The sequence below is a fragment of the Salmo trutta genome, chromosome 22 (assembly GCF_901001165.1).
Source record: "Salmo trutta chromosome 22, fSalTru1.1, whole genome shotgun sequence".
Lineage (NCBI taxonomy): Eukaryota > Metazoa > Chordata > Actinopteri > Salmoniformes > Salmonidae > Salmo > Salmo trutta.
Window position 1 is genome coordinate 3,098,299 of NC_042978.1, and position 19,416 is coordinate 3,117,714.

The following is a 19,416-nucleotide window of genomic DNA, read 5'->3' on the forward strand; positions in this document are numbered from 1 at the left end:
TTATTAATTTACTCAAATACATTTTGAAAGAGGTGTACTTTGCAGTGACTATGGGTTTGAATAAATTAATAAATTAAATTTAAAGCCAAACTGAATGGCATCAAAATTATGACAATTATTTTAGATACTAGAACCCTAATACCAATATTATTTATTTTTCACAATAGAGAAAATATTTTTACACCAACAGTTTGTGGTCGATTTCTTGTGTCTACAGTAGAACTACCCCAAACAACTCAACGTTTGAGTGAATGAACTCATCTGGACATCTGAATGCCACTGACAGCCACAAGGCCTCTAAATATTTAACCAAACCTTTTGTACTCAAACCGCTAAATTTTTTATCGCTACTCCACATGAGAAAGTTTCATTTTTGCCGTGGCCATTAATAGAAGATTCACCGTTGCCCAGACAGCGTGTAATTCTTTTTGACTTGCCTTTCCATTTGCCTCGAGGATAGACCAGTTTTAATACATTTCAGTACAGAGAAGCATGGCTAACAGGTAATCTGTCTAATTATGGCCTGGGAGGGGTTCCCCTGTAAAATATTAAAGAGCCTCCATAACCTCTATTTCACCCTCTCTGTGTACACGACTACTGAAACAGAGACGCACTCTCTCTCCATTAGCTCCATGTCTTCAAGCTCTGAGGACCAGACTGCACCATGGTGACTGGCTGCTCAAAGCGGAGGCAATGCAACAAATCTAAATTTTGCATCATTCTAAACACAGTCATATGACCAAATGCATCTGAGTAATTGATGGACATGGGGTTAAGCATTTTCAATGGTCTTATGCTACCTGAATTAGAGCAGGTTTAGCTACGCAATATATTCTGTTTCATTGTAATGATGGAAAAAAAACATCAACACAATACACATTTTCAAGCCATATACAGTAATCGCTGAGGACAGGTGCTAAAAATGTAATTCAGGTTCTGACTGGCATCAAGACTATGCACTGAGTAGTAAGACTATGGTAATCTGTGCAACATGGTCTGGACAAACTTAGTGTAGTCTATAAATGCACATTCATGTTTTATTTAATTTTAATAGGATCCCCATTGGCCGACGCCAATGACCTCAGCTCGTCTTACTGGGGTATGACAAAGAACGAAAATACATTACAGACAAAATACTTTCAACATACATTTAAAAACATGAACATGTAGTGTGTGTGTGTGTTTATCTAACAGTTACACATACGTCAGTATGTACACACAAAAAAAGTAGGTCGTAGGGGAGAGACGTTGTGCCGTGAGGTGTTGCTTTATTTGTTTTTTGAAACCAGGTTTGCTATTCACTTGCGCTATATGAGATGGGAGTTCCATGCAATCATGGCTCTGTATAATATTGTACATTTCTTTGAAATTGTTCTGATCCTGGAGACAAGTCTGGTGGGGTAAGTGTGTGTGTGTGTGTGTGTGTGTGTGTGTCAGTGCTCTACGTAAGTTGACAATGCAAACTATTTGGAATTTCCAACACATTGCAGTCTATCTTTCCTCAGCTCTTAGCCAAGAGAGACTGGCATGCATATTATTGATATTAACCCTCTGATTACAATGAGCAAAACATGTCACTCTGTTCTGGGCCAGCTTAAGCTTTGCTAGGTCCTTCTTTGCAGCACTTGACTGGACAATAATTGAGATAAGATAAAACTAGAGCCTGCAGGACTTGCTTTGGGGAGTGTGGTGTCAAAAAAAGCAGAGCCTCTCTTTATCAATGACATCAATCCCCATCTTTACAATCACATTTCTCTCCTATAAATCAGACTCAGAAACAGGCTCATGCCTTCCATTTCAAAGTCATTTCTCAGGATCACTGTGCCATGACATAAATGAATGCAATGACCAGCGATCAGCAATTGAAATGAGACGCTGATTAGAAGGGGGTAGCTTAGATTTAAAAAAATATTTCACCTTTATTTAACCAGGTAGGCTAGTTGAGAACAAGTTCTCATTTGCAACTGCGACCTCGCCAAGATAAAGCAAAGCAGGTCGACACATACAACAACACAGAGTTACAAATGGAATAAACAAACATACAATCAATAATACAGTCGGAAAATCTATATACAGCATGTGCAAATGACGTAGGATAAGAGAGGTAAGGCAATAAATAGGCCATGGTGGCAAAGTAATTACAATATAGCAATTAAACACTGGAATGGTAGGATGTGCAGAGGATGAATGTGCAAGTTGAGATACTGGAGTGCAAAGGAGCAAGACAAATCAATAAATACAGTATGGGGATGAGGTAGATTGGATGGGCTATTTACAGATGAGCTATGTACAGGTGCAGTGATCTGTGAGATGCTCTGACAGCTGGTGCTTAAAGTTAGTGAGGGATGCAAGAGTCTCCAGCTTCAGAGATTTTTGCAGTTCATTCCAGTAATTGGCAGCAGAGAACTAGAAGGAGAGGCAGCCAAAGGAAGAATTGGTTTTGGGGGTGACCAGGGAGATATAACTGCTGGAGAGCGTGCTACTGGTGGGTGCTAATATGGTGACCAGTGAGCTGAGATAAGGCAGGGCTTTACCTAGCAGAGACTTGTAGATGACCTGGACCCAGTGGGTTTGGCGACGAGTATGAAGTGAGGGCCAGCCAACGAGAGCATACAGGTCACGGTGGTGGGTAGTATATGGGGCTTTGGTGACAAAACGGATGGCACTATGATAGACTGCATCCAATTTGTTGAGTGTTGGAGGCTATTTTATAAATGACATCGCCGAAGTCGAGGATCGGTAGGATGGTCAGTTTTACGAGGGTATGTTTGGCAGCATGAGTGAAGGATGCTTTGTTGCGAAATAGGAAGCTGATTCTAGATTTAATTTTGGATTGGAGATGCTAGCGTCCCATTTCAACAATTTCCCGTGAAATTATATTAAATTATATTAAATTACTATAAATATAAAACTTTCATGAAATCACAAGTGCAATACATCAAAATAAAGCTTAACTTGTTGTTAATCCAGCCGCCGTGTCAGATTTCAAAAAGGCTTTACGGCAAAAGCAAGTGTGCTGAGGACAGCGCCCAGCACACGAATGCATAACAAATCATTTTCAACCAGGGAGTTGCGTCACGAAAGTCAGAAATAGCGATATAATATATGCCTTACCTTTGAAGATCTTCTTCTGTTGGCATTCCAAAAGGTCCCAGTTACATTACAAATGGTCATTTTGTTCGATAATGTCCTTCTTTATATCCATAAAAACTCAGTTTAGCTGGCGTGCTTCAGTCAATAATCAGCTCGTTTTCCCTCCTTCAAAATGCATACAAAATGAATCCCAAACGTTACCAATAAACGTATCCAAACAAGTCAATCAACACTTATAATCAAACAATAGGTACCCTAATACGCAAATAAACAATGAAATTTAAGACGGAAAATTGTTATTGTCTTTATCGAACTACAACTTCTGGCTCATTTTTCCAAAAACCAGCCTGAAACTCTTTCTAAAGATTGTTGACATCTAGTGGAAGCCCTAGGAACTGCAAACGGGCACGATTTCGCCCTATTATAAAAGTGCCAGCCATTGAAATCAGTGGTAGGATGAATTTCTTTTGGGGGGTGGTTTGTCCTCAGGGTTTCACCTGCCATTTCAGTTCAGTTATACTCACAAACATTATTTTAACAGTTTTAGAGTGTTTTCTATCCAAATCTACCAATTATATGCATATCCTAGTTTCTGGGCCTGAGTAGCAGGCAGTTTACTTGGGGCACGCTTTTCATCCGGACGTCAAAATACCCCCCCCCATCCCAAAGAAGCTAATGTGAGTCTGGAAGGAGAGTTTACAGTCTAACCTGACACCTAGGTATTTGTAGTTATCCACATATGCTAAGTCGAAGCCGTCCAGAGTACTGATGCTGGACGGGAGGGCAGGTGCGGGCAGTGATCGGTTGAAGATCATGCGTTTAGTTTTACTTGTATTTAAGAGCAGTTGGAGGCCACGGAAGGAGAGTTGTATGGCATTGAAGCTTGTCTGGAGGTTAGGTAACACAGTGTCCAAAGAAGGGCCAGAAGTACAGTGAGGGGATAAAAGTATTTGATCCCCTTCTGATTTTGTACGTTTGCCCACTGACAAAGAAATTATCAGTCTATAATTTTAATGGTAGGTTTATTTGAACAGTGAGAGGCAGAATAACAACAAAAAATCCTGTTGAGTCTGCCAATTAGAATGTGGGGATTGACAGAGTCAAATGCCTTGGCCAGGTCGATGAATACGGCTGCACAGTAATGTCTCTTGTCGATGGCGGTTATGATGGCGGTTATGATACTATTTAGGACCTTGAGCGTGGCTGAGGTGCACCCATGACCAGCTCTGAAAGCAGATTGCATAGCGGAGATATGTGGTCGTAGAGTAGTGAACTGTGGGCACAGTGTTATAAAATGTCATTTCATGTAATATTTTATACTGTATATAACTGCCTTAATGTTGCTGGACCCCATGAAGAGTAGATGCTGCCTTGACATTTTGACATCCAGATGAAAGGTGTGTCCGTAGTAAACTGCCTGCGACTCAGGCTCAGAAGCTAGGATATGCATATTATTAGTAGATTTGGATAGAAAACACTCTGAAGTTTCTAAAACTGTTTGAATGATGTCTGTGAGTACATCAAAACTCATATGGCAGGCAAAAACCTGAGAAAGATTTCCACACTTCTTGGTTGGATTTGAGGTTGGTAGTTTTTTAAGTGATTGCCTATACAGTATACAGTGACTTAGGGTGCACTTCCTAAGGCTTCCACTAGATGTCAACAGTCTTTAGAACATTGTTTCATGCATCTACTGTGAATAGGAAGAGAATAAGAGCTCCTGGAAGTAAATGAGTGAGAAAATGACATGAGCTCAGTGGCACACGCTCACGTGAGAGTTAGCTGTGTTCCTTTTCTTTTTTGAAGACAAAGGAATCGTCCGGTTGGAATATTATGGAAGATTTATGATAAAAGCATCCTAAAGATTGATTCTATACATCGTTTGACATGTTTCTAGAAACTGTAGTATAACTTTTTTTGACTTTTCGTCTGGACTTAGTAAGCGCGTGCCTTACATTTGGAATAGTGAACCTAACGTGCGAACAAAATTGAGGCATTTGGACATAAAGATGAACTTTATCGAACAAAACAAACACTTATTCTGGAACTGGGAACCCTGGGAGTGCATTCCGATGAAGATCATCAAAGGTAAGTGAATATTTATAATGTCATTTTTGTCATTTCTGTTGACTCCAAAATGGCGGGTATCTGTATGTCTTGTTTTGATATCTGAGCGCTGTACTCAGATTATTGCAAAATTTGCTTTTGCCGTGAAGCTTTTTTGAAATCTGACACAGTGGTTGCATTAACAAGGCCACACCTGTTAATTGAAATGCATTCCAGGTGACTACCTCAGAGAATGCCCACCCCCCCGCCCCGCAGATGCATCTACCCTCTGTCGGTAGCTGAAACCCAGGCCATGGAGAAGTACAAGGTGTCATCCACACATCCACTTCTCCTGCGTCGGCAGGTTCCTGTCTCCGTGGCCAAGAAGGATGGAGGGTTACGCTCATGTATTGATTACAGATGACTCACTGAAATCACCACCAAGTACCGTTAACCTCTCCCGTTGGTGCCGGCAGCCATCAAACAGCTCAGCAGGACCTGCGGTGTGCATACAATCTCATCCATATCCGGGAGGGGGATGAATGGAAGACAGCTTTTAGCACAATGTCTGGTCACTACGAGTACTTGGTGATGCTATTTCGCTTAGCCAATGCTCCGTAGGCATTCCAGGCATTCATCAACAAGGTGTTCAGGGAAATGCTCGGACGCCAGGTGGTTGTGTATATTGACAACATCCTGGTCTACTCGGCTACCTTGGGGGGATCACATCGCTCACGTCCAAGTAGTCCTGGAACGCCTCATGGCTAACCAACTGTTTGCCAAGGCTGAGAAGTGCCAGTTTCTTCAGGGGCTGTCTCTTTCCTTGGCTACTAAATCAGCCCTCAAGAAGTGAAGATGGACATCAAGAAGGTAGATGAGGTCAGGTCATGGCCAGTCCCAACCATTATTAAGGGGTTACAAAGGTTTTTGGGGTTATCCAACTTCTACCGCTGTTTCATCAGGAACTTAAGCTCCATCGTCACTCCTCTCTCCTCAAGGGTGGTCACCGTAGGTTGGTGTGGAGTCCAGCAGCTGATGAGGCCTTTAGCCTACTGAAGGGACTTCTCACCTCCACCCCATTGCTCAAACACCCAGATCCCACAATATCCTTTGTGGTGGAGGTGGATGCTTCAGAGGTAGGCGTGGGTGCAGTTCTGTCTCAATGACAAGGTAATCCACAGAAATTGTATCAGTGGGAGTATTACTCTGCAAGGGACAGTTTGTTAGAGAGGAAGTATGATGGGATCGAGAGCTCCTGGCGATGAAGTTGGCATTAGAGGAGTGAAGACACTGTCTGGAGGGCACGAAGGACCCATTCGTCATCCTCACCTACCATCAGAACCTGGAGTACATATGGACAGCAAGGAGGCTGAATCCGACCCAAGCAAGGTGGGCTCTGTTTTTTACAAAATTTGACTTTACGTTGACCTATTGCAGAGGTTAAAGAACACCAAAGCCGATGCCCTGTCCCGTCTCTACGATTCGGGAGAGGGTCCTGTCCAGAATGCACCCATAATCCCTTCCTCTCGAGTCGTAGCCCCTGTGGTCTGGCACACTGCAAAACACAACAAAAGGGTGACTCGTTTTTACACCCCTAGAGGGTGCTTCGGCACTACTGGTGAGCGGGAGTCATCTGATTTGTGGGGGACTCGCCACAAGAGCAGGGAACTGTTATGTATGCTCAGTCCAACCCTGAGTCTTGACCACATTTACAAATGGGTACAGACTGCAGTTGGCAATGAAGCCACCCATTTTCAATGGAAATTTAGCTTCAGTGGTGAGTGGTGACTCAGCTTGCATACTAGAGCAGGAAATCTCCCCTCTATTGAGCAAAGCGACAATCAAAGCAACCGGTGGCAGAGTCGTCTCGGCTTCTACTCCCAGACAATACGACTGTAATGGCATACATCAACCGCCTGGGTAGCTCTCAAATCACTGCATCTACACAGAGTAGTTGTCCAGATTATTCTGTTGAGCAGAGCACATCTATGTTGTTTCATGAAGTGTGAACGCTGCTTATGTCCTGTCTCCAAGCATTTAGCTCATCCTGGGACCTGTCTATTGTGCTTGAGGCTTATTCACAAAAGCATTTTGAGCCACTGGAAAGCATAGTCCACTATTTGTGCCTACAGTTTGCCCCAAGGGTTATCAAAGGTACAGTACTTTGTTACCTAACCCCACCTTTATGCCTAAGGTCAGCAATAATTTTAAATGTCTCACCTTAGAGCTTGTGGCTTTTTCACCCGGCATCTTACACTTCTTCTTCAGAAGAGCATCTCCACCACTGGTGTCCAGAACGTGCATTGTGCATTAACTTGGATAGAATGAGAGCTTTACGCAAGAGCAACCAACTCTTCATATTTTGGGTGCCCCCTACAAGGGTGGGCCCCTCTCATCAACAACTATGCCATTGGATAGTTGAGGCTATTACATTGACTTATAGGCCCCTGAGGGTTCATTCCAGCAGAGGCTTAGCAGTCACACTTTATTTGGATAGTCAGGAAAGTTAATCTGTATGTGCTCTACAGATGGTCGTACTATCAACAATCTGTTGATAAGCAACTGCTTGCTAAGGTTACAGTTAGGGTATTTTTGTGTGTATTTTATTTTGGATCCGCATTAGCAGCAGCATCTTCTCTTCCTGGGGTACAAGTACAACGGCATATGGAAAGGGAGCTTCATTTTTCATTCTTCTTGAGCTTTTTGGAAGGTGATCTCCATTTATATTTAAAAGAAAAGAAGCTGGAGGCGGCCGGATAGGTGGATGGACGGATTAATCCTTGGGCCAGTGCCTCCTAGACGTAGCCCTCCATGGCCTCGGTCACTGCATGCGAGAGAGGGTAGATGTGCCCTCGTGGGAGGGTAGAACCAGACAGTAGGTCGATAGTGCAGTCCCATGGGCGATGAGGGGGCAGGCACGTGGCACGTAGCACAAGTCTTTGAAAAGGCCACCTGTAGGTCCCGGTACTCCTCCAGGATAGGGACTTGGGTGGCCTGGTCTGGACTTTCCCTGGAGGTAGCACAGATTGACACAGAGACACTCCTGTGACCAACCCAATAACCTCTTCTCTGTCCACGATATACTGGGGTTATGTAACTGTAGCCAGGGGAAACCTAAAACTACGCGGTGTGCAGGAGAGTCTAAGATGAGGAAAGGGATGCGTTCATGGTGGGTGTGAGTAACTGTGAGGGAAATGGGAATTGTGGTCTGGTGTACCGATCCTGTTCCTAGGGGACAGTTGTCCAGGGCAAGGACTCGGATAGGGGGTTGTAAAGGGATTAGAGGAATGCATAATGATAATGCCACTGACCGGTCTAGGAAATTGCCTGCAGCACCTGAGTCCACTAGGGCAGGACTCAGCGGGGGGCAAGGATAGTCAGGGAAGGTGACAAGGAGAAGGACAGGCTGGGTGGACAGGGAGGAGCAAGGCACGTCCACGCCTACCTTGGAAGTTGCAGGAGCGCTCCTCGGCCTGTCACTTCCTTGCCTGGTTCTCCTTCTGGGACAGGTGTTCCAGGGTTGGTCCGACTCCCTGCAGTAGGAGCAGAGACTCTGTTGACGGCGGGGTTGACGTTCCTCAGGGGAAAGGTGCGTTGTGCCCACGTCCATGGGCTCAGTCTCGCTGGAGGTTCCTGGGAGAGACCCGAACCCCCAGGATGGGCAACGATGGGCATACAGGAGATTATCCAGGCGGATGGCCATGGCGATGAGCTGGTCCAGCTTACAGTCCTCATGACAGGCCAGCTCGGTCTGGACGTCTGCCTGTAGCCTGCTGCGGAAAACCGTCAACAGGGCCTGGTCATTCCAGCCAGTGGACGCAGCCACCATCCGGAAAGCCAGAGTGTACACCGACGCTGTCCTGGACCCCTGGCGTAGATGGAGGAGATGCTCACCTCCCTCTCCGCCCTCTGTAGGGTGGTCGAAGATGGCACGGAAGAGTTGGGTGAAGCGCTCATAGGACTGCACTTCTGGTCCTTCCCTCTCACAGACGGCATGCACCCATTCACGACCTGTCAGCACCGAGATCACCAAGGCCAACTGTAGGAACTTCACTCCTACAGCGGAGAGGTCGTGATGTCCCACTGCTTCCTGTTGGTCATTCTGTCACTGGTGTAGAGAGGAGTAGGCAGGAGGAAGTTGAAGTTTTTGAACTACTGAATTTGTTTAAGCAACATAGATCATCGTGGGACGAACCCCAATGCTGTTGTGCTCAAAATATATCTTCATAAACGAAAAGGCATAGGGCGAACCCAAAGTGCAAAATTTAAAGTACTCAGGAAATAGTAGGAGAGATTCCTCTCAGGAAAACAAGTAACATTTACAATGACCGACAAAGACAATTGGCAGAGGGAGTATATATATATATATATATATATATATATATATATATATATATATATATATATATATATATATATATATATATATATATATATACATACACACACACACACACACACACACACACACACACACACACACACACACACACACACACACACACACACACACACACACACACACAGTGAGGAGTGGGGATTGGAAACCAGGTGTGTGTAATGATGACGAGACAGGTCTGGGATTGATGAGTGAAGGGCGTTTGCCAGCAGTAGGTTCGGCAGCAGCTAGAAGGACAGCGACGCCAAACTCCTGAGCTGGACAGGACGGGGAGCCAAATCGAAGGCTGGTGTGACAACATACACTAAAACAATAAAAATCACAACACATTATTACACACTACTCTACCATAACATATCTACAATACAGCAAAATAACAATATTAAAATGTACGTGTTTAGTGTGTGTTTTAGCATGTGTTTGCAAATGCTGTGTGTGTGCCTGTGTCTCTCTTCAGTCTGCGCTGTTCCATTACATGTAGTTTTATCTGTTTTCTTTTATCCGAGTTACATGTAGCCATGGCTCTATGTGATGCTGTGCATTTCCCGTAGACTGTTTTGGATGTGGGGACTGTGAAGAGACCTCTGATGGCACGTCTTGTGGGGTAGTTATGGGTGTCTGAGCTGTGTGCTAGTAGTTTAAACAGACAGCTTGTGATTTAAACATGTCAATATTTCTCACAAAGACAAGCAGTGACGCAGTCAATCTCTCCTCAAAAAAATTAACCTCTTTACAAGAGATTTCTGATGCAGGATGTTGGGCTACCCCTCATACTTTTGAGGTTTTACTGGCTGGATGTCACTGCACCTTCATTGGCGCATACTGCCTTCAGTGTCAGAGCCTCTGAGGGATGGTATTGTTGGAAGACTACCCTGGCTTCGGGGAGAATGTCTGCAATACGGGAGTTGGCTATATCCCATAAAGTGATAGATCAAAACAAGTACTTGAAAGAGAACTCAAGGTTACTTTCATAATCCCGGTTCTTTGATAATATGAGTGAGATATATTATATATATATATATTTACCTTTATTTAACTAGGCAAGTCAAGTTTAGAAAAAAAATCTTATTTTCAATGACAGCTTAGGAACAGTGCCTTGTTCAAGAGCAGAACGACAGTTTTTTACCTTGTCAGCTCAGGGATTCGATCTTGCAACCTTTCGGTTACCAGTCCAATGCTCTAACCATTTGGCTACCTATTACTGCATTTCCCTCCTTGCAGAATGCAAGGAAGAAAGACATGCTTGAGATTAACTAGTAGGCGGTCTCCGACAGATGTTTGATTCTTCCTGTAGTGAATCCGCTAGGCGACTTCCCATAAAGTGATCTCACTCATATTATGAAGCATGAAAAATGCTAACTGTTTTTGGTTTTTGGATGAAAACTTTTAGAGACAGTGGCCAGCTAAAGAAAAAACCAAAGCATGGATCGCTGTCTTACCATGTCCATAGACTGCTTACAGACTAAGGAAAACTGGGTGAACTTTTTTGGGAGAACTATCCCTATTAGAATATACTTGGTAATGCGCATTCCCTTTCTCCATTACAAAACAACACCCAAGTGTCATACAGCACAAAAATAAGAAAGGTATATCGCTCTCAGTAGAGGGCAGTTCCTATCACTGCTTTTGACCAAAATGTCCCACAGTAGTACTGCATGGAAGCAATTGAGTTGACTATCAGCGAACTGTGAATAACTAGATACAAAACTACTCTCGCGAGGTCGACAGTGAGACATGGCTCCCGATCAATTCTATTAACTCTTGGTTCACTATATCTACATAGATGTAATGATTATTACATGAACCTATAATGTGTAAAGGGCAGCGAGCAGATGGTCAGAACAAAATTTATGATAGGTTTACGAGTCATTAGTAATAATGCTCTCTGGCAGGGGAAGAGCTGTTCATCCACAATGAAATGCAAGGGTGATCTGCTGTGCTTGCCATCTTCTGGGTTGGAGGGAGTTTGGTGGGATACCATTCTCGTCGTGAAACCCTGGATTGAGAGATTGAAGAGTGCTTAGCATCTGTGCTGTGTGGTAGGCATATTTGATCTCACTGTGTTTCGAGCTCTGCTCGAAGTCAGCTGAATTTGAACAAGCTTGTTGAGTAAAATTACTATTACTATTAATTCATGTTTGCTCAAAAACAACTCAAAACCACACCGATCATTTCCCAGCATGCTTTCTTGCAGGTTCATTTTCAGAATTGTAATTTTTTTCAATACGTGTGTTTTTGCATGTACTTCTTATCCTACAAAAACATAAATATAATTTTTCTAAACTAATCTTATCTTTTACTTGTTGGATTTACTGCACCCGTTACCGAGATGGCTGTTCCAGTTTGTATGATTTAAGTAGTCTCAATAATCAATCTTCTCTACCCCGGCAATCATTATGGATGCAGGTTGCAAGTGACTAAAAGTTAAAATTGTTGGATATCCTCACTCTGGCTTGGCTAGATTCCAATAGGATTTACACATCACTTTTGAAGCAAGCATTTTGTGACTTGCAGGCTTGATGTGGCCTGTAAACCAGGAGTTTCAGACCACTGTGTTAGGGTGTAACTAGGCCTTCAAAGAAACGCCTTATGATACACGACTTGTGATAAAGACTAACATGTTTAAGAAAACATATTCACTTAGACACTCACTTGGTGAAGGCTACATTACTTAAAACCCTTGAATACGACAACCATGTCTCTGTCGCTAACAAATAAAGTCAAAGGTGGTACCTACAATTCACTCAAAAGGAAAGGCTTTTTCCACATTTTGTTACATTACAGCCTTATTCTAAAATGGATTAAATAGTTTCCCACCTCATCAATCTACACACAATATCCCATAATGACAGAGCGAATTTTAGCAATAAAAAAAATGAAATATCACATTTACATAAGAATTCAGACCCTTTACTGAGTACTTTGTTTAACCACCTTTGGCAGTGATTACAGCCTCGAGTCTTCTTTGGCATTATGCTACAAGCTAAGCACACCTGTATTTGGAGAGTTTCTTCCATTCTTCTCTGCAGATCCTCTCAAGCTCTGTCAGGTTGGATGGGAAGGATGGTTGGATGGGAAGCTGCACAGTTATTTTCAGGTCTCTCCAGAGAAGTTTGATTGGGTTGAAGTCCGGGCTCTCGCTGGGCCACTCAGAACATTCAGAGACTTGTCGCGAAGCCACTCCTGCGTTGCCTTGACTGTGTGCTTAGGGTCGTTGTCCTGTTGGAAGTTGAACCTTCACCGCAGTCTGAGGTCCTGAGCGATCTGGAGCAGGTTTTCATCAAGGATCTCGCTGTACTTTGCTCCTTTAATCTATTCTTCGATCCTGACTATTCTCCCAGTCCCTGCCGCTGAAAAACATCCCCACAGCATGATGCTGCCACCACCATGATTCACCATAGGGATGGTGCCAGGTTTCCTCTAGATGTGACACTTGGCATTCAGGCCAAAGAGTTCAATCATGGTTTCATCAGACCAGTAAATCTTGTTTCTCATGGTCTGCGAGTCTTTAGGTGCTATTTGGCAAACTCCAAGCTGGCTGTCATGTGCTATTTACTGAGGAGTGGCTTCCATCTGGCCACTCTACCATAAAGGCCTGACTGGTGGAGTGCTGCAGAGATGTTTGTCCTTCTGGAAGGTTCTCCCATCCCCGAAGAGGAACTCTGGAGCTCTGTCATAGTGTCATAGCCCCTTCTCCCTATTGCTCAGATCTCGACAGACAATTGCTTCAACGTCATGGCTTGGTTTAAGCTCTGACATGCACTGTCAACTGTGGGACCTTAAATAGACAGGTGTGTGCCTTTCCAAATCATGTCCAATCAATTGAATTTACCACAGGTGGACTCCAATCAAGTTGTAGAAACATCTCAAGGAGGATCAATGGAAACCGGATGCACCTGAGCTAAATTTCGAGTCTCATTGCAAAGGGTCTGAATACTTTGTCATTATGGGGTATTGTGTGTAGATTGGTGAGGATTTTTTTTTTAATCCATTTTAGAATAAGGTTGTAACGTAACAAAACATGGAAAAAGTCAAGGGGCTTGAATGCTTTCTGAATGCACTGTTTGTTCACTCAACCTAAAATTGAGGGTGTATGATGGTTCAGCTATTTGCCCAAATGTTGAGCAAACTCACAATCCTATTGTGATGTGAATTGTGTGAAAGAGGTGCTTACCACTGTGTCATCAATGTAATTACTTTGATTAAAATAAATAAGATGTGGCACAAAGTTTGATCATCTTGATATTGGTCCCACAGTATTATGTCAACTTACTTGAATCATTCCTTTTTGATATCTTACAGTAGATACAATTAACAGCAGCTGTATGACAATACATCCTTGGTAAACCTTGTTAAATAGATTCTGAATTATTGATAGTTATCTCAATGACTTGATTGTCTCATATCTAGATAAATAGAGTGAGAGAAGGATCATAAAATATTCACTTTAATATTGCCTTTCTAACAGGAAATTCATTCCAATGTCACTTTTGGTATGATCAGCCGTATCATGTAGAAAAGGTCAAAAACTAAAAGACAGCTCTGCCACTTCGAACATTTGGGTTGTTATTAAAAAGGGAGTTAGTGATTAGAGCGTTGGGCTAGTAACCGAAAGGTTGCTAGTTCGAGTCCCGGAGCCAATGAGATGAAAAATCTGCCGATTTTCCCCCCCATGAGCAAGTCACATAACCCAAATTTCTCCAGTGTCACCGTCCATATTGGCTGATCCCTGGCTGTGACCCAACACTCCGAGGGTCTCTCAGGGGGACAGGGAAAGAAAATACACTTCCAACCTTTTTGTACAGGTTACACATTTGTATAAGGTTTGTACAGGTTACAGTTGTACAGGTTACACATGTGTGAAACAAGTTCAATATAAATCACCTATTTGAACATTTAGATTTAGTGTCATTTTATGATTTCATGTCTATTGATTGTTAGTGATGAACAAAACTGGAAATTGCTTCTCTGTGACGTTTTCAAGTAGGATCACTGAAGTTACTAATAAAATAAATTACGGAATGTCATTTACAGCTGTCTGTAGTTTTCTGATCATATTGTAACTAGAGGTCGAAGTAGAGGTTAGATGGCTTCTTGCACAGTCACGAAGGCTGTATTTGGTTGTTATTTTTTAAAACACTTTATTTCAGATGCAGCAGGGTTAGCTACTTAGTTAGCTAGCATTGTAATGAACACGAGGGGAGACTGAGAGCTGGTTTCAAGCGCAGGGCGCAGCAGGTGTTTATTGCAAAGGACCACAGGAGGAGGCAGGTAGCTGGGTCCAGGGGCAGGCAGAAGGTCATACACAGGGGGTCCAAAAGAGCTACAGTACAGGCAGGGAAAAGGCTAGTAACATAGTCCGGGAGATAAGGCAATAGTTAGATAACAGGAAATCCAATAGGCGAAAGTACAGGCTGGGAATAGGCAAAAGGCGTCAAAACTATCATACACAGGAGGAGTAAATCACAGGAAACACAGCGCCCCCGAAAGACATGTGTCACAAAACAAACAATTCCTCACACTGATGGGGGTGCAAAGAAATGAACTAAATAGTGTGTGATAATGACATACAGGTGTGTGAACAGGTGATTAGAATTCAGGTGATTGGAATCTGGAGTGTGAGCTGCGTTCAGGGGATCTACTATGAGGGAAAAAAGTATTTGATCCCCTGCTGATTTTGTAAGTTTGCCCAGTGACAAAGAAAGGATCAGTCTATGATTTTAATGATAGGTTTATTTGAACAGTGAGAGACAGAATAACAACAACAAAAATCCAGAAAAACACATGTCAAAAATGTTATGAATTGATTTGCATTTTAATGAGGGAAATAAGTATTTGACCCCCTCTCAGTCAGAAAGATTTCTGGCTCCCAGGTGTCTTTTATACAGGTAACGAGCTGAGATTAGGAGCACACTCTTAAAGGGAGTGCTCCTAACCGCAGCTTGTTACCTGTAAAAAAGACACCTGTCAACAGAATCAATCAATCAGATTCCAAATTCTCCACTATGGCCAAGACCAAAGAGCTCTCCAAGGATGTCAGGGACAAGATTGTAGACCTACACAAGGCTGGAATGGGCTACAAGACCATCGCCAAGCAGCTTGGTGAGAAGGTGACAACATTTGGTGCGATTATTCGCAAATGGAAGAAACACAAAAGAACTGTCAATATCCCTCGGCCTGGGGCTCCATGCAAGATCTCACCTCCTGGAGTTGCAATGATCATGAGAATGGTGAGGAATCAGCCCAGAACTACACGGGAGGATCTTGTCAATGATCTCAAGGCAGCTGGGACCATAGTCACCAAGAAAACAATTGGTAACACACTACGCCGTGAAGGACTGAAATCCTGCAGCGCCCGCAAGGTCCCCCTGCTCAAGAATACATATACAGGCCCGTCTGAAGTCTGCCAATGAACATCTAAATGACTCAGAGGACAACTGGTGAAAGTGTTGTGGTCAGATGAGACCAAAATGGAGCTCTTTGACATCAACTCAACTCGCCGTGTTTGGAGGAGGAGGAATGCTGCCTATGACCCCAAGAACACCATCTCCACCGTCAAACATGGAGGTGGAAACATTATGCTTTGGGGGTGTTTCTCTGCTAAGGGGACAGGACAACTTCACCGCATCAAAGGGACGATGGACGGGGCCATGTACCGTCAAATCTTGGGTGAAAACCTCCTTCCCTCAGCCAGGGCATTGAAAATGGGACGTGTGTGGGTATTCCAGCATGACAATGACCCAAAACACACGGCCAAGGTAACAAAGGAGTGGCTCATGAAGAAGCACATTAAGGTCCTGGAGTGGCCTAGCCAGTCTCCATACCTTAATCCCAGAGAAAATCTGAGGAGGGAGCTGAAGGTTTGAGTTGCCAAACGTCAGCCTCGATGCCTTAATGACGTGGAGAAGATCTGCAAAGAGGAGTGGGACAAAATCCCTCCTGAGATGTGTGCAAACCTGGTGGCCAACTACAAGAAACGTCTGACCTCTGTGATTGCCAACAAAGGTTTTGCCACCAAGTACTAAGTTATGTTTGCAGAGGGGTCAAATACTTATTTCCCTCATTAAAATGCAAATCATTTTATAACATTTTTGACATGGATTTTTCTCGATTTTTTTGTTGTTATTCTGTCTCTCACTGTACAAATAAACCTACTATTAAAATTATAGACTGATCATTTATTTGTAAGTGGGCAAATGTACAAAATCAGCTGGGGATCAAATACTTTTTTCCCCCACTGTAGGTGTTTGAGAGTGTGAGCTGGAAAGTGGTCTGGAAAGTGAGCTGCGTTCAGGAGATCTCCGTGTTTGAGTGTGTGAGTTGGAAGCAGATGTTACAAGCATCATGAGATACTCGGATTCTGTAGTCAGTTGCCTGTAAATTTCATAATAAATGTTGTTTTCTAACAGAAAGCCTACATGTTGTTTGGACTGTGTAGGACAGTCGCTAAGATTAAACTTGTATTTTGTTGTTGCAAACACTTTTTTTGGATGAACCTAACTAGACAACAGTAACTTATGGTTAGCATTCGTTAGCATTTATTTATTTTTTTGTTGTTGTGTGTAAAAGGCAGTTGATTGGTGACAATGACATGAACAAACAGTGCCTTCAGAAAGTATTCATACCCCTTGACTTATTTCACATTTTGCTGTGTTACAGACTGAATTCAAAATATATTAAATATATTTTTTTTACCTCACCCATCTATACACAATACCCCAAAATGAAAATGTGAAAACATGTCACATTTTTTGAAAATGAAATACAGAAATATCTAATTATATAATTTGTAGAAGCACCTTTGTCAGCGATTACAGCTTTCTGGGTAAGTCTCTAAGAGCTTTCCACACCTGAATTATGCTACATTTACCCATTATTATTTTCTAAATTCTTCAAGTTCTGTCAAGTTGGTTATTCATCATTGCTAGACAGCCATTTTCAAGATTTGCAATAGATTTTCAAGTAAATGTACACTACCATTCAAAGGTTTGTGGTCACTTAGAAATGTCATTGTTTTTGAAAGAAACGCTACTTTTTTGTCCATTAAAATAACATCGAATTGATCAGATGTAGACATTGTTAATGTTGTAAATGACTATTGTAGCTGGAAACGGCAGATTTTTTATGGAATATCAACATAGGCGTACAGAGGCCCATTATCAACAACCATCACTCCTGTTTTCCAATGGCACGTTGTGTTAGCTAATCCAAGTTTATAATTTTAAAAGGCTAATTGATCCTTAGAAAACACTTTTGCAGTTATGTTAGCACAGCTAAAAACTGTTGTTCTAATGAAAGAAGCAATACAACTGGCCTTCTTTAAGACTGGTTGAGTATCTGGAGCATCAGTATTTGTGGGTTCGATTACAGGCTCAAAATGGCCAGAAACAAAGCACTTTCTTCTGAAACTCGTCAGTCTATTCTTGTTCTGAGAAATGAAGGCTATTCCATGCGAGAAATATCCAAGAAACTGAAGATCTCACACAACGCTGTGCAGAATAGCGTAACCTGGCTCTAACCAGAATAGAAAGAGGAGTGGGAGGCCCCATGCACAACTGAGTCAGAGGACAAGTACATTAGTGTCTAGTTTGAGAAACAGACGCCTCACAAGTCCTCAACTGGCAGCTTCATTAAATAGTACCCGCAAAACACCAGTCTCAACATCAACAGTGAAGAGGCGACTCCAGGATGCTGGCCTTCTAGGCCCCTTAGTTCCAGTGACGGGAAATCTTAATGCTACAGCATACAATGACATTCTAGACAATTCTGTGAATCCAACTTTGTGGCAGCAGTTTGCAGAAGGCCCTTTCCTGTTTCAGCATAACAATGCACCCCGTGCACAAAGTGAGTTTCATGCAGAAATGGTTTGTCGAGATCTGTGTGGAAGAACTTGACTGGCCTGCACAGAGTCCTGACCTCAATCCCATCAAACACCTTTGGGATGATTTTGAACGGTGACTGCGAGCCAGGCCTAATCGCCGAACATCACTTCCCAACCTCACCAATCAAAACAAATCAAATGCTCTTGTGGCTGAATGGAAGCAAGTCCCAGCAGCAATGTTCCGATATCTATTGAAAAGTCTTCCCAGAAGATTTGAGGCTGTTATAGCAGGAAAAGGGGGACCAACTCCGTATTAATGCCCATGATTTTGGAATGAGATGTTCGACAAGTAGGTGTCCACATACTTTAGGCCATATAATGTAAATTCCTCCTATCATTTTCACCATTTAGCACATTACCTTCAATTGATGAGTTTTCCTAAATGGAGCATTTACCTAAACTGCATTAAAATGATATCAGTGAGCAGGTTAAGATTAAATAACATATTTACTCTATTGCGGTATCCCAATTCTGCAGAGTGACAGAAGGCACTGAATTCACTTGTAAAACATGATGATTTAGTGCCATCTACTGTTAATAAAATTCACATTGCTCAAATTAAATTATGCAAATAACAACATCACGGTAGTGGTGATGTTTTAAAACAAATATTACTACATCCTTCACAATTCTCAAAATGTATTGTGTTTCATGGCCAGGCACAACATAGGCGCTAATAACAGCTCATAAACACCTGTGACTACCTTAATCTAACATTAGGACCAAGGCTGTAAAATGCTTTATTAAGTGTTTTAAACAAGCTCATTTAGAGAGAGAGCATTATGTGCGTGTCAAGGGGTATGTTCCCATTCCCCTTCACACCCTCTCACAAATGTTATAATAATACAACTCATTTATTATATTTCTATAGCGCTTTTTGTAGAATATCAAAGCACTTTACTCTGTCTTACACACCAAACATGATTGCAGAACCCCTTGACACAATTTCCTACTAAGCATTTCATAGAACATTATAACATTTGGCATCATAGGGCAT

The 19,416-nt window shown here is 42.6% G+C and overlaps 1 long non-coding RNA gene across 1 annotated transcript in view; it reads left to right on the forward strand.

Moving 5' to 3' along the window:
* The first annotated feature begins 1,300 nt into the window (after positions 1-1,300).
* LOC115157942 (uncharacterized) overlaps positions 1,301-19,416 on the forward strand; it is a 90,847-nt gene continuing 72,731 nt past the window's right edge. The window contains exon 1 of the long non-coding RNA XR_003868585.1: positions 1,301-1,400. This is a non-coding gene — a long non-coding RNA (uncharacterized LOC115157942). The remainder of the gene's footprint in view (positions 1,401-19,416) is intronic.